The following is a 15,466-nucleotide window of genomic DNA, read 5'->3' as shown; positions in this document are numbered from 1 at the left end:
CCACTACTCTGTAGAGTAACATTGGTATAAACGCTTGTTACAATATGAACAGCGCATTGAAAACGCGTACTATTTAACGTACTGTTTACAAAGTGTTCACAAATACACACTGAGAAACAACATTGATTGACAGAGGGGTGTAAAAAATGTTTTCGATAGTGTATTTTAATAGAGGTACTGCAGGAAAGTAGTATCGAGTTTTAAAGGCGCAGTCTAACAAGACAACACTTGCCACCATCCTCAAAAACCCATTGGTGAAAAAGAGCAAAGTTTTTGTTTACATTATAATATAATGTGTATGCGAGAGCCGGGGGTTTATGGTTCATATAATAAAATACACCAAGAAACTCCCGAGTAGAAAACAAAACTTGTTCAGTGTGCCATTAAAGCTGTGTGCGCGGCAAGATACGGTGTTTAACGTGCATTCCATTCGCGCGTATCAAGACTAGAAACATTCGTCAACTAACACTGCCTCTCAGCAGACGAAATACATAATCGGGTGACGTTTCGGGCGATGGCCCTTCTTTGGAGTACATACACGAAAAGGGCGATTTCTTGCAAATGCGACTGTTTTTTTCGCCTTTTGCGTTGAGTTTTGCATTTGCTATTAATTGTAGGGCTAACGCAGCTATTTTTGTTTCATTAAGACTAGGAAGTTGTGATACAGTGCTCATTTTCCATTGCAATCTTGAGTGTGCACTGCCGTGTGTGTACGATTGATGTGCGTGTGTGCACTACTAATTCTAAAGCTGATTTTACAGCGAGCACGCGTCCGTTGTATGGAATCGAATCCATAATTTGAATGCCCCCCCCCCACTCATCCCAGAGGTCGCAAACGGGTTTTAATTAATTAATACCCTACCCGATACCCGGCCGGGTATCGGATAGGGTACGGGTACGAGTACCCGATTGCGACCTCTGGGATGAAGCCATGTTGCAGGCGCGGGTGGGTTGATTCTAGGAACTTGAATTGTGAGAAGAGACAAGACGTTGGGAAATGAGTGACAAACGGTTACTCACCAGTGACTCACGGTCTACCCGTACCCGGCCGCACCAGGGTCGCAAACGGGTACCCGTACCCGTACCCGGCCAGGTACGGGTAGCCGGGTATCGGGTAGGGTACGGGTAGGGTACCCGATTGCGACCTCTGACTCATCCCCACGTGGTCTGCTTTAAAAGCCCTCCTCGGGTCTTTGCCACCTATTGCATAAAGGTGATGGTGACCGATTAAACTGTGCGATACGTGGAGTGATTTTTTGTTTGTTTTTAAAGTAGTGTTGTCACATTCTTTGGTTCTTTCGGTAAAGTTACGTAGTCAGAAACAATAAAGTAATACAAGTGAGCGTATTGGCAGTCTATAATGTAGACTGTAGCAATGGTTATTAAACTGAACCTGAGTGAGCGTACTGGCAGTCTATAATGTAGACTGTAGCCTGGTTTTAAAGCTGGTGAGCGTATTGGCAGTCTATAATGTAGAATGTAGCAATGGTTATTAAACTGAACCTGAGTGAGCGTACTGGCAGTCTATAATGTAGACTGTAGCCTGGTTTTAAAGCTGGTGAGCGTATTGGCAGTCTATAATGTAGACTGTAGCAATGGTTATTAAACTGAACCTGAGTGAGCATACTGGCAGTCTATAATGGAGACCTATTCTGGTCCTTTCAGTAATACAAATAAAATAAATAGTGTTGTCTAACGTGAATTGCGTTTCGTATTTAGTTGTTTGAACTTAACTTATTACACGTTCAATATAAATGGATCAGCGTGTGGTGTTTTGTTGTTGCCTTGTGCGTCGCTGCGCTCACACTTTTGGAGGCTGATGTCTTCATTCAGCAGTGGATAGATCATGGCGGATGTGAATAAGTTTAATATAATTGGTTCACATTGACCCCTGTAGCCACTCGGCGCCTCAACGTTTACCACCCAGTGGTTCAACCATTGCTGCTACTGCTGCTGATGACAATGTAAACGTGCTCTGTTAATGTTTGATGTCTAGGTTCATTGGAGGGTTAGTTACCTTCGAGTGGCGACGGTTTAAGGACACCACAGAGCCAGTGGATTGCTCTTGGTTGATGTATGTGTACCGTATGTTGAACTTCTTTCGCACCGTATGTAGCCAACCGTGCTAATCGGAGGTGCGGGGGAAATGATGACTGATGGTGGTGATGGTGATGGTGATTTCAGGTAGCCCGCATCTTCCTCCTTGCTCCAAATTCCAGACGTGCCGAGTTAATATTAACAACCGTCTCCACCTTCAGAAGGACATCTTGCCATGAGGGTCACGCACACTGACTGTGGCAAGGGTCCATTGATCCAGGCAAACACGAGCAGAGTTTAACGGACAAGAGGCATTCCTGCAACGCACAGTAATCCAGTGGTGTGGCGACTTGACATTTAACATAGGGGCAGGTGCTGGGGAAGAGGCATGAGCAGAAGGGAGGGCCCCCTATAGATTAATAACTCCCAAGTGAGATGACAGACGAGTTACAGACGTGATAGAAATGGAGCGAGATGAGAGAAGAGACAGACAGATGAGAGAGATCTGCACTTGAGATGAGAGAGATGTAGATAGCATATGTGGAGTTACAAGAGAGATATCGACAAGATGGGAATTAAGGTGTTTTTTGGAAGTTCAATTCTAGCCGGTGTTTGGTTCATTCCAATTCTTTGTTTCACTGAGTCCTAACGACGTTATAAAATTATCTTGATTGGTAAATGTTGTCTCGTCACTGTCGGTTCTGTAGTTGTGGTCACTGTCGCCCTTGATGATTCTCATCCACTTACCGTGAGCCAAAATAAAACACACATTTTGTGGACGAAAATTTCCCTCACCAATTTAATTCACACGATTCAGAATCAGAATATGTATTTATGCAGGATGTTTGAAAATTATGGACCCAATTTCAATGCAGTATATTTCACGATGGCAACAGGTTACAATTACACAAAAAAGTTACAAACGGTTTAATGAGTTATCACGTTTTACTAACCATTTTATAAATGCTCTATGTGCCCTCCACCTGCTGTACGGACAACATCGAGACGATAGTTGAATTCGTCCCAAACGCCTCTCAAAGTGTCTTCTTCCACTGAAGTCACCGCTGCCGTGATTCTGTTTTTGAGGTCATCCAGATTAGTCGCTAATAATGGTGGCACAAAAACACCACGGGTCTTTGACGTATCCCCACAAGAAAAAGTGGCAGGGTGTGGTGATGTCTGGGGATCTTGGGGGCCAAGAGTGTAGCGCCAAGTCTTGGGGTCCCGTGCTACCTATCCAAAGTTGAGGCAGTTTGTCTTGCGAATGACTGAGGCTAGGGGCTGTTTGTGCGCTGGGAGAGGCAGCTATCGGTAATCATTTGAAACTCTATGCCCCGCCCTTTCAAGTGGTAAGAGTTTCATTCATGATTGGTTCGTGGTTGCAGAGATATAGTGATTTCAAATCGGGTCCTTCGTTTTAAAACACCCTGTATTAGAGGAATTCCGTGAGCTATAAAGCTTTTTTACAAAGATGTTCAGTAGGGGCGGGTCAGAGCGCTACAACAACAAACAGTACAAAACACTTTAACACGTAGGCTTTCGCGACCAATATTGTTCATAATCAACGATTTTTGGGTTTAGATCGCGTTATTTATAAATGTGTCGTAACCCTCCACCACCCGACACGGCCAATCAGTAAAAAAAGTGTCACGTTGACAAAAGACAAATAGTTCACTGCTTTAGCCCACCGGTGTGTTGAAGCGTGAAACCACAACATTTACAATTTGAGTACGACGTTTCGCTGGTAATTGCATCCAGCATCATCGGGCAATTCGCCAGAATGGTGAGGCTCTGCTGTGTCTCCCGCCACGCGATCTAAACCCAAAAATCGTTGATTATGAGTACAAAACACGACAGGAGTGGAAATTATAGTAAAGGTAAACGCTATCGCCTCGACAGACCTGGTTTTCACTTGAAGACGGCTGCTTGCGTTGTGGCCGAAACGTCGTGAGAATTGTTTTATTATGTTTTATTTTAATTATGTTATTACTTCCCTTCTACGTGACTTTACCGAAAGAACCAAGAAGATGAATCCCTGCAGTCACGAAAGCTTTAAATCGAAAAGTAAACAAATCACTTCAAAAAAATTACAAATAAAACTCAACAATGGTTTATCTTACCAGGTAAAGCCCACTGAGCTATTCACTTATTTTTTTAGGAGCGACCTGACCACAAATGATAGCTCCACAAAGTGGCTTATCACGTGGAAATGTACAGCAGCCAAATAATCCAGATGAATGTTTCTAAATTAACACCGCTCTAAAGCCACGATTACTACGCTCGGCTTCCAACCTGAATGAGAGATGTTCAAGCAACGACATTGGCTGCATTTGTTCAATTATAGTGCACATATGGCAACCTCATCTTGGAGTTTCCTACACTTGACCCCACTGCACGTGACCTGCCGATTGAATAACTGTAGTTGTATCCTGGGGTGTTGGATGAGGAGGTCGGGGGGTGGGGGGCGAATTCAATAAACTTGGGTCATTGTTTCTTTCTGCCTTGCCGGTCGATTCCATTCGATCTCCCGGCGACCTTTGGAATGCAAGTCCGGTGTGCTAACCGTTACCGCCCGCTGTCGCGTCTCCGAGCAGGAGGATACCTGTTAAAATATGTGCGATTGCGAGGTCACAGAAAAAAGGACAAATGAAGTAAACGTTTCGTTGCCTTCATTAATACACCAACATAGACACAAAAAAAATAGGAAAACTGCAGCTCCTATTTGGGGTAAATCGGTAGCGATGAACCCCAGATGCGACTCCCAAAGGGTGATTGGGGTCAATGGAGAGATTCATATTCTTAGGTTTTGTCGGTAAAGTCACGTAGATAAAAAAATAAAATTACTTGATACAGCTATCGTGCTGTGACGGTTCCACCTGAAGACGGAAGCTTGTGTTGCCTCCGAAACGTCGTGATTTTTATTTTTTATTTTATTTTTATTTTACTCTTTATTAATTTTCATTTTTCATCTATGTGATTTTACCGAAAAAAACTAAGAATATGAATCCTTGCAGTCACGAGAGCTTCAAATCTAGAATGGAGAGATTGTCAAACATGGGATGGCACACATTTAACAATACTATAATAATAATAACCTCTAATTTTATAAAGCGTCTTCCTGTATTGAAAGTGTCTCAAACCAGTTAGAACGTAAAACAAATAAAACTAGTCGAGATAAAATCGAAGCGAAATAGGAAGCTGGTCATTTCCCATCGTTCTCTCTCTCTCTCCCTGTGACACGCAGGGCATGGGCGGGCCTGAGTAGGTGTCACGCTCATTTCGAGGCACCTTTCTCACGTCTAAACCTCTTGGATTTGCGAACCATTTAATCAAACTAGTTTTTATTTTACTAGGTAAGGCCCACGGAGTAATATAGCTCTTTTTTAAATCCTTTATATTAGGTTCACTTGCTTGCTTGCTTGCGCGCTTCCCGTGATCCAATCAAGCTGACATTTTGCACACAGACTCGTTGTGCGTGACAATTTATTTTTGTGAAAAAAAATTTCCAAAATTTTCCAGTTTTTAGGAATTTTTTTTCATATTTCATTTAAAATACCAATGTGATAAAAATGAAACTCTTACTCAAGAAAAACAGAAATGAATAATAAAATAAAACCGATGCCACGCATATAAAGGATTTATAGTGAAAAACTTTGTTTTTTACGGGTTAATTTTTTCAGAATCGACCTGGCCACAAATGATCGCCCAATGAAGTGGCTTATCACGTGGACATTTATAGCAAGCAAATACTCTTGAGTGCATGTTTCTAAATGTGGAGGGGGAAACACCGAAGGACCCGGAGAAAAATCCACGCAACCATGGGGAGAACATGTAAACTCAAAATACAGGCATCAGGGCTGGGATCGAACCCACGACTTCCTGCATACCAGGCGAGGTAGTTAACATCTCGCCACTGCGATGCAAGGCGGTGGCATCCTCTCCCGATGACACCACCCGCCTGCCCGCCTCTGTCCACGCAGTGGTGCACAGTATTCCTTTCTTATCCGCGAGGGAATATCTAAAAAAAGATGTTCCGGAGATGCTCGGGATTAGCACATTTCGTGAGTGATAGTACCACATTTCGTGAGTGATGGTACCACATTTCGTGAGTGATGGTGCCACATTTCGTGAGTGATGGTGCCACATTTCGTGAGTGATGGTGCCACATTTCGTGAGTGATGGCGCCACATTTCGTGAGTGATGGCACCACATTTCGTGAGTGATGGCACCACATTTCGTGAGTGATGGCACCACATTTCGTGAGTGATGGCACCACATTTCGTGAGTGATGGCACCACATTTCGTGAGTGATGGCACCACATTTCGTGAGTGATGGCACCACATTTCGTGAGTGATGGCACCACATTTCGTGAGTGATGGCACCACATTTCGTGAGTGATGGCACCACATTTCGTGAGTGATGGCACCACATTTCGTGAGTGATGGCACCACATTTCGTGAGTGATGGCACCACTCACGAGATTAATTACCTTAAATTAACACAGACATACACTATTGAGTACAGGCTGATCACCCTATAGAGGGGCTCTCTAGAGCTGCCTCGAGTGGAGGCTCTTTAGCCAACAGCATCGTGAGTAAGTAATTGCAGGGCTGCACCTTTGCCTTCACGTGACATCATCGTGGCCGTGATCGAGCTGGCTGGCGGATGAAGTTTTGCCAAAGTGAAAGTGCCGTAACACCTTTTTGGGTTTCTGCAAAATGGTTTTTTTTTACGATAGGATATAAAATGTCACGATATGACACATTGTGACATCAGTTTCCGTTCATTCATTAATTGTATTTCACATTTTATCGTGTTCCCTTTTGTGCTTTTACCTACTTAAAGTTTTCTTCAAAGTAATGCAACAGCAGTTAATTCTCCCGAAGCCTGCCATCCAATAATCTAATAATACATTTTGACTTAAAACTTTTGTGACTGCAGGAATTCATATTCTTTGGTTCTTTCGGTAAAGTCACGTAGATTTTAAAAAAAAAAAACTCACGACGTTTCGATCGCAACACAAGCGGTTGTCATCAGGCGGAGAGAAAAAGGAGGAGGGGTAATCCTCTAAATGCAACTGTTCATAAACGTTTAAAATGGGCGTAGCCCAAGTGTCAGAAGGAGTGGGGGACAATAACTCGTCCAATCAGGCTGCTTCGTGCCACTTGTCCCCCACTCCTCCTGACACTTGGGCCACGCCCATTTTAAACCTTTATGAACAGTTGCATTTAGAGGCTTACCCCCCTTTTCTCTCCGTCTGATGATGACCGCTTGTGTTGCGATCGAAATGTCGTGGTTTTTTTTTTTAATCTACGTGACTTGATCGAAAGAACCAAAGAAAATGTAATCATAATTTTACAAAATAATGCTTATAACTCACAGGCTGTCAGAGAATTATGTTGTCATGATGACATCAACCATTATGCTCATATGGAAAACTCAATCTCCTCAAGCTTATTCTTAATGGTTAACTATGTGTTTTTAGATACTTGATTATTTGCCTATTGTGAATGGTAATTGTATAACTTCAGAAATATTTGTCCTGAAATGTTCACAATTTTGAGTTCATTCACCAAAAGTAAAATGAGCAATGATAACCACAACTTCGGGGTGGAGTCGGTGGCGGCAGTGTTTAGCACACTTTCCCCACGCTCCTGGTCACCTGAGTTCGAATCCCGGTCATTGGTAACACAAGTCACGAGAGATTATATCTGCAACCGGTTCCAACGCCCTCTCCGGCCCGTTCACCCTCTTCATCTACCCACCCTGACCAGGATGGTGACGTACGGTCAAGACAGCAACCGTGACGGTCGGTGGCTTTGCGGAGGCCTTCATCCGGCAGAAGATTGGCAAAATGGCTGTGAATTAATTTCATATTGTGCACTTCAGTTGGCGGATCGCCGTTCGAAGTGAACTGCGACCCTCAAATAAATGGTGCCGGCCCCCCCGTGGACACCCCACCCCGACGTGATCCATGGATCAAACAAATCACTCAAAACGCCAGTGTATGGCAACCAAAAGCAGTTGATGTGAATTCTGCAAGAGGTTACACGTTTGGCGCAACAGTCCTTCGCTGACTCTGCGCGATGAATTAATTAATCTCACATTTCCAATTTAAATGGAATGATATTCAGTAAAACAGACGTTACGATTGTCATCCACCTCGTATCGTGTGATACATCGTCGTATCGACATGTTACGACAACCCTAGAAATGCTCCCCCCCCCCGCCCCCGCCAAGTGGCTTTTCTGTTTGTTTTTTTTTATACAGCCGACATGGATGGACCGGCAAGTACGGTCATGTCAGGAGAGGCACGGAGTGGCCTTCTAATTCATGGGCTCGGAGCCTGCGAACCCGCCGACCTCCAAATAAGTAACAAAATTAACCCGTGGGATCGGATGGGACAGCAAATCATTGCAAAGGGGGGGGGGGGGGATTTAAAAAAAATAATTTTGGACATTAAAACAAATTAAATAGCATTATTGCATTTTGCAGCCCACGGTATGCTAATATCTCCGCATCTACAGAGTTCGGACATACATAAATGGCATGTAATTACTCTGCTTGCGAGCATAATGGATTCGATAAGTGATCTCGTGCTGCGAGGCTGTCGGGACAAGACAGCGCTATAAACATTTGCTTCTGATTGCGACTGAACGGATTGCTGCCGTGGTGTAATGGTTATCGCGCTGGACGTGCAAATCCGAAGCTTCAATCTCCCGGCACAGCGGGTGAAACAATCTACAGATATTTCTTAAGTCGCCCGCCTCTGTCCGCCTAGCAGTGCGAATGGGTGATGCAATGAGACTACTGACGGCGTGGCAGACAAGGGGTGGGACGCATCCGGAGAGAACGTCCACCGGTGAGACGGAGTGGTTCGACTGGGCCATCGTCTCGCGGCAAATCGATCGCGGCTGATGATCGTTTTAAACCAGTTCACATACACCATAAGGCCCCCTTACGTTCAACGCAACGTTTTAACAACAAGAAAGAAGCGTGTCCTTGTATCGCATGACGAGCTGAGATTTCTTGTGTTGAACTTCTTGCCACGCCGTCGGATGTGCCCGGATTAGAGAGGACAACGAACCTGAAAACAAAAATCAGTTTCTGCCGAGTGAATTCTGTTGGCGGCGTACCTTTCGGCGCCGCGGCGGACTGAAGAATTTGAATGTCACATTGTTTCGGTCCACTTTTGCAACATAAATATTGCATCTCAGTGGGCGTTTTCCTGCTGGTTTAAAAATAAAGTCTCGATAAATAAATAAAAAATGGGCTTGCTCAACAAGTCAAGGGCCCCAGAACCAATAAACAAGTCTCACATGTCAAGATGGAGGTGATCCGGAGGAGCGGTCAGAGCGAGCCGCACGACTAACCCGGCGAGCCGAGTTCCATTTCCGTCGGGATAAGTGGCTTATCTTGTTGAAATGTATAGCAGCCAAATACTCGTTACGCATGTTTCTACATGTAGAGGGAAAAACCGGAGGACGCGGAGAAAAATCCACGCGACCACGGGGAGAGAGACATGGCAACTCCAAATTGACAGCAGGCGTCGGGGTCAGGATCAAACCCACGACCTCCTGTATACCAGGCGATGTAGCAAACATCTCAGCACCGTGGTGCCCTCCAAATTGACGTACAGCGTTGTGGGATGCTGTTGGCATGAATCACGCTATATAAAATGAAAGTGTTGCGAAGGAGAGCCGACACAAGGTTGCAGGGGGTTAGTCTTTTATTGCTTCCCCCAGTCCACACTCGTCCCCAGCCTTCTCTGCCTGTTTTCCCGCCAGCTCTCCCCCTTTCCCGCCAATGATCCATCTTTTCCCGCCACTTTCCCCCATTTCCCACTAAATATCCCTCTTCCACCACCAGTTCCACCCTTTTCCCGCCAAATTTCCATATTTTCCCACCAAATTACCCCTTTTCCCACCAGCTCTCCCTCATTTCCCGATAATTTCACCCCTTTTCCCACTGGTTCTCCATTTCCACGTCAGTTTCCCCCTTTTTCCCACTAATTTTTCCGCTGGTTATCCATTTTCACGTCAGTTTTCCCACTGGTAATCAATTTTCCCGCCGGGTTTTCCCCTTTTCCTGCCACTTTCCCCCCTTTTCCCACTGGTTATCAATTTTCCCGCCAGTTTTCCCCCTTTTCCCACTGGTTATCCATTTTCCCGCCAGTTCTCCCTCTTTTCCCGCCAGTTCTCCCTCTTCTATCTCTTCGCCTGCTCCTCCCCTTTGCACTGTCCCCCTCCTATTGGTGGGAATCCTTCCCCTGACATCCCTGACAGTATTAACATTAGATACAGTACACATCAGACCCTTCGGGTACAGATGTGTAGGCGGATATGTGAAGAGGTCGCATAAGCAAATATATAAAATCACAATACTGGACCAAAAAAAAAGCACACCGCTTTGCACGTGGGGGCACATGCTTCGCCGATCTCGAGAAGTGGGGCGAATGTACGCGAGATTAATAGCGCATTGCTGCGCGTGAAATGGTCGGTGTTTTGTGCGAAACACCTACCGAAAAATGTTAGTTTCACCATGCGCAAATACTGCAAAGCTGCACGTTAGTGGTGAAAGGGGTCTGCGTAGGAACGTATTCCCTTGCGAGTGACGAATGCAAGTTTCGTAAAAACGTGGAGCAAGCCGTCAGTCTCGCTGGATTGGTCTCAATTAAAATGTGGTTTAAATTGTTGAGGGGGGGAGCCCCTGTTCTCAATCAATGTCGTTGTGGAATTGACCAACACGACCGCAGCTCACAGCGTACCGAACCAGGTGGACTGCATTTCGTTTGGTCACTTTGGAAAAGAAAGAAAAAAAACCCACAGGGAGATGGATTGAGGTAATTTTTAGACCATTTTTGTCTTTGATGAGTTTGTTTGTGTTATAAATTCCACTTATCTTCAAAGGACGAACGCAACTATGCGCATTAGATGTGCTAATTCACGTGTGTTTTATGTCCGTAATTTGGAGCGGCAATTAGCAATTACCCCATCGCTGATTATTTTGTTTGCATGCCCGTAACATATGTGCAATTAAAAAAATCCACTGATAACCAGCACAAATATATATTAATGCTCTTTAATAAATGCATAAATGTAAGCGCACTTTTTAAACTCATGACGTTGCCCCTTGGCTGCCTCCATCATAATGTTGTTGGTTGAGTGCACGTATTTCTGAACAATGTTTTTGTTTTAAAGTATACTTTTTGTTTTTTTCTTTGTATCTATATTGAACTTCTTTTACATGAAGCACGTTTGAATTTGCCAACAAATATTTAGATAAGGGGCCGTCCATAAATTACGTCACGCACCTAGGGGGGGGGGGGGTCAGACATTTGTGACGATGTGTGACGATGGGGGGGGGGGGGGGTGAGAAATGTGACGTCACGTCAAAATGCGCAACTTTAAAAAATATATAGACAACATGTTCTACTTAATTAAATAGACTTCTTAATAAATGTTTTCTCAACATCAGAGTGCAGCGCTACATTAAATACGCACCACAATGACAATAGTTTAAAGCGATTTGAAGCATGTTTTATTTTGGGGGGGGGGCAGAGCTTTGTGACGTCATATTTGCGGGTGCGGTCTGACTTTTGTGACGCCGTGTGACGAAAGGGGGGGGGGGGGTCGAAAATCGTCCAAACTCGCATAACGTCATTTTGGACGGTCCCTAAGCCTGAAATCTCTCACTGCTGAACAAAGGGCTGCTCCACTATGTTCCATCGTGTCTTCCACTCCCGATACGCCGCTCCAGTCAAGCAGCGGCCTCCGAATTCTTCAGCTACCGCCGTCTCGTTCCGCCGTCTCCCACTGCTTCTCTCGTCCTCCACTCCGTAGTTTCTTTCGTCCGTCTCCCATCGGTTGTTCCCATAATTTCGTTTTCAAAACGGCAAGGTGGGGGCGGGGGGCGGGGAGGACTCGCCCGAGCGCCGCGAAAATTATTTCGCCAAATCATTGAAAAATTTTTTTTTTTATAAAAAAAAATTTTTATAAAAAAAAAATTTCGCTAAGACTTTCTGAACATTCACAGCGAGCGGAGAGAGCAACGATGTGTACGAGCGATCACGTGCGTGTTGTGGGTCTCGCAAAAAGTCTGACATTGACAGTGGTGCAGCTTGGCCGCACTGATAAAAGCGTCGAGAACAGCGTGAATGCTGTTATGCGCCTTCTCCCAGTTGCGCCTTGTTGTTGATACTGTGCTGTTTCCCTTTGACGCCGACAAAAAAACGAAATGCGTTTCTCTTGGCTCGGGCTGAGTTCGTGGTAATCTGTAGATGCGCGAGTGAAAAAAACAAATAGCTTTCATATTTGCGCACCCCCGTATACGGATCGGTACAAAAAAAGAAATTAACTACAAAGTAAACTACTTTTTATTTGAACAGCTAAGGCCCACGGAGCAATAGAGCTCTTTTTTTTCAGATGCAACCTGGTCTCAGATGATAGCTCAACGAAGTGGCACATCATGTGGAAATGTATAGCAGCCGAATACTCTAAACGCGTGTTGATTCTAAATGTGCAGTTTGGAACCGTACAACGTCGCATTTTCAACTCGCCGGGTGGACAGAAGGTGTACGTGTGAAAAGGACAAATATGTGAACAGTTGAGAGTAAAATCACAATTACACCACTGTACACAAAGAGGTTACTAATTTTGATTTAAAGCTTTCGTAACTGCAGGGATTCATATTCTTGGTTCTTTCTGTAAAGTTTACGTGACTTTACCGAAAGAACCAAGAATAAAGAGGTTACTGGCAAGAATAAGAGCAATCTGCTTTTAAATCACGGGGGAGATGCTCGACTGTGATTTCGTCGTGAGCTGTTAAAAGTTGAATTAAAATGCGTCTCCCTCTGTGTGTGTGTGTAAAAACGCCGTAATTGTGAACTATCTATAGAATGCGGCAGTTTTACTCCGTGTTAAAATATCGCACTGGGCGTGGGCAGTTAATTGGTTGGGGTGGATATCACGGGACGGGATACGCGACGTTGAACTGCATTTGGATGATATAATTGTAATAAACGACTGGACCACGATGTCTGGCTCAGTGTCCTTTATTCGGTTCGTGCTGTACACCCACACGGCTGTCTTTACTCTGTAGCTTCTCCACGGTGCTGACTCCAATGTCGGCCCGATCCACAACAGCAGCCCCGCTGCTGTTTCTCTCACACAGCCCCCCTTGGCTGTACTCGCTGCAACTCCTCTCTCTCCACAGCTCTGACAGCCTCGTGCTGTCTCCCTCTCTCCCTCCGCAGCTCTGACAGCCTCGTGCTGTCTCTCTCTCTCTCCGCAGCTCCTCCTGGCAGCCACACCGCTGCCTCTAACACGCAGCCCTTCTGGCTGTCTCCTCTGCAGCTGCACACCACTCCGCAGCTTCCTCTTGTCTTCGGGGTTGGCTCCCGATGGCCGTCGGTGCCCCCCCTCTTCTCACTCGCCCGCGTGGCCTCACTCTTTTCCGCTCACACCCCGACTGACTTCCCCTTCCGGTTTACCCGCTTAAGGACCCGAACCTTCCACCCACGTCACATGACTCCACCCCCCGTGACGTCACATCCGGAAGGTCGCTTACGCCCGCATTACACCACCCTCCCCCGTAGAAAAATCCCAGCCGACCTCGGCTGACCAATAGCAAATCGTAATGCGGCGAACCGAGCTTCCCCCCCTAAAGGACACTAAGCATACAATGTAACAGCAAGAACAACAACAACAACGCAATTAACATCAACGAACGTACAAAAAGCATGCAATAAATACAACTGTAAGAAAAAAAAATAACAAGACAGCAACAATCAACGAAACGTAAGCGATTTGGAACGTGTGCGGGTCGCCGGCCCGTCCCGGACGGTCGGCGGCCCACTCGCAGAACGGGAACGCGATGAAAGTCGAGGAATGACAGGGGGTAATCCCCCTGTCGCAGCTGGAAGTCCACCGACGTCCCGTGTCCCTAAAGAGTTAGTCTTGGGCTTGTCCTGTGACCGTGCCCGCAGCTGGGTCGGAAGGGCTGCAGGGCTCGAAGGTCCCGCAGACCTGGCAGGCGTCCTCCGAGCAGGGCCCCTCGTCCCCCGCAATGTCACGGCCGGCCTGTCTGGAACAGGTACGACAGGCGCTCTAGCAAGATCAATGGACGCAGGCAGGGGAGAGTCAGCAGCAACAGACCCCGGCAAGGCAACATTGGGGGATGACGCATCATGTAAGGGAGCAACATATGGTTTCAAGCGCGACGTATGCACAACCCAGCGACGAGACCCAATCTGGACGCGTGCTGACTGTGGGTTGGGAACCGCAATGAGGCGTACGGGACCATGCCAGGGTTTGTGCAATTTCGGCGAGGTCCCCGGACGTACCTGTGGACAATGAAGCCAGGCTAGGTCCCCAACCTTCCAAGGGCACTCCCCCTCAGACCGTCGCGCATATCGCTCGTTCCGGGCCTGGGCTTTGGCCGTAGCCACGCGGGCATTCTCCCGCGCCTCCGTGACTCGGCGAACCGTGTCCTGAATGTATTCAGGAAGTAGTTTACGAGGTCCCTTCACCCCAGTTCCCAATTGCACATCCACCGGCGGCACGTTTTCCCGACCATACATAAGGTAAAACGGCGAATATCCTGTAGCCGCATGAGGCGTCATCCTGTACGCCGAAAGCACCCCGGGGATGTGCAGATCCCAATCTGATTGTTGTTCACTCACGGTATGGCAAAGCATGGCAGACAATGTCCTGTTCAGCCGTTCAACCATACCATCCGTCTGCGGATGGTATGGGGATGTCCGTACTTTCTTAGTCCCAAGGCCCGCGCACACTTCCGCCAATAATTTAGAAGAGAAATTCCTGCCCTGGTCCGTGAGGAGTCTCTCAGGCGCCCCCTTATCCATAATATACCCAAACAAAAAGGCGTCGGTAATGGCCGCGGCCGACTGATCGGGCAACGGCCAGGCCATCGGCCAACGGGAGAGGTACTCAACCCCTACCAGCAAATATTTATTACCCCTCGCCGATGGTGGAAAAGGTCCCAATATGTCCAGTGCCACCAATTCATTGACTCGAGACACCTGAATCGACTGGAGAGGCGGCACGTAAGGATGTTTCGGCGGCTTACGTCATGCACACGCAGGGCACGCGCGCACGTGCCCTACGACATCTGTCGCCATGCCGTGCCAAAAATAATGACGTTGCAACGTCAACAAGGTCTTCTGCACCCCTAAATGTAAGAGAGTGTCACAATGGAGGGTTCTAATCAACTCGAATCGCAAGGACGTTGGTACCACCAGGCGCCAACGTTCCTGGAACCCCTCCCGCCACATAAGCAGACCATCTCGGAGAGCGGTTTGCGGCCCCATAGCCGTTCTCGGACTCCCATTGTCCCTAGCAGACCGCTTCCGCAAGGACACCAATGACTCATCCATCATCTGTTCCCGGATCCAGACAGACCGCGGCA

General features: G+C 46.6%; 1 protein-coding gene across 4 annotated transcripts in view; it reads left to right on the top strand.

Annotated features, from left to right (window-relative positions):
• The window catches only part of LOC144724628 (calcitonin gene-related peptide type 1 receptor-like), a 153,840-nt gene that overhangs the window by 63,729 nt on the left and 74,645 nt on the right, over positions 1–15,466 (top strand). The gene's annotated exons all lie outside the window — the stretch shown is intronic.

The sequence above is a fragment of the Lampetra planeri genome, chromosome 21 (genome assembly GCF_965212315.1).
Source record: "Lampetra planeri chromosome 21, kcLamPlan1.2.h2, whole genome shotgun sequence".
In the NCBI taxonomy this organism is placed as follows: Eukaryota; Metazoa; Chordata; class Hyperoartia; order Petromyzontiformes; family Petromyzontidae; genus Lampetra; species Lampetra planeri.
This window is presented reverse-complemented; position numbering and strand designations above follow the sequence as displayed.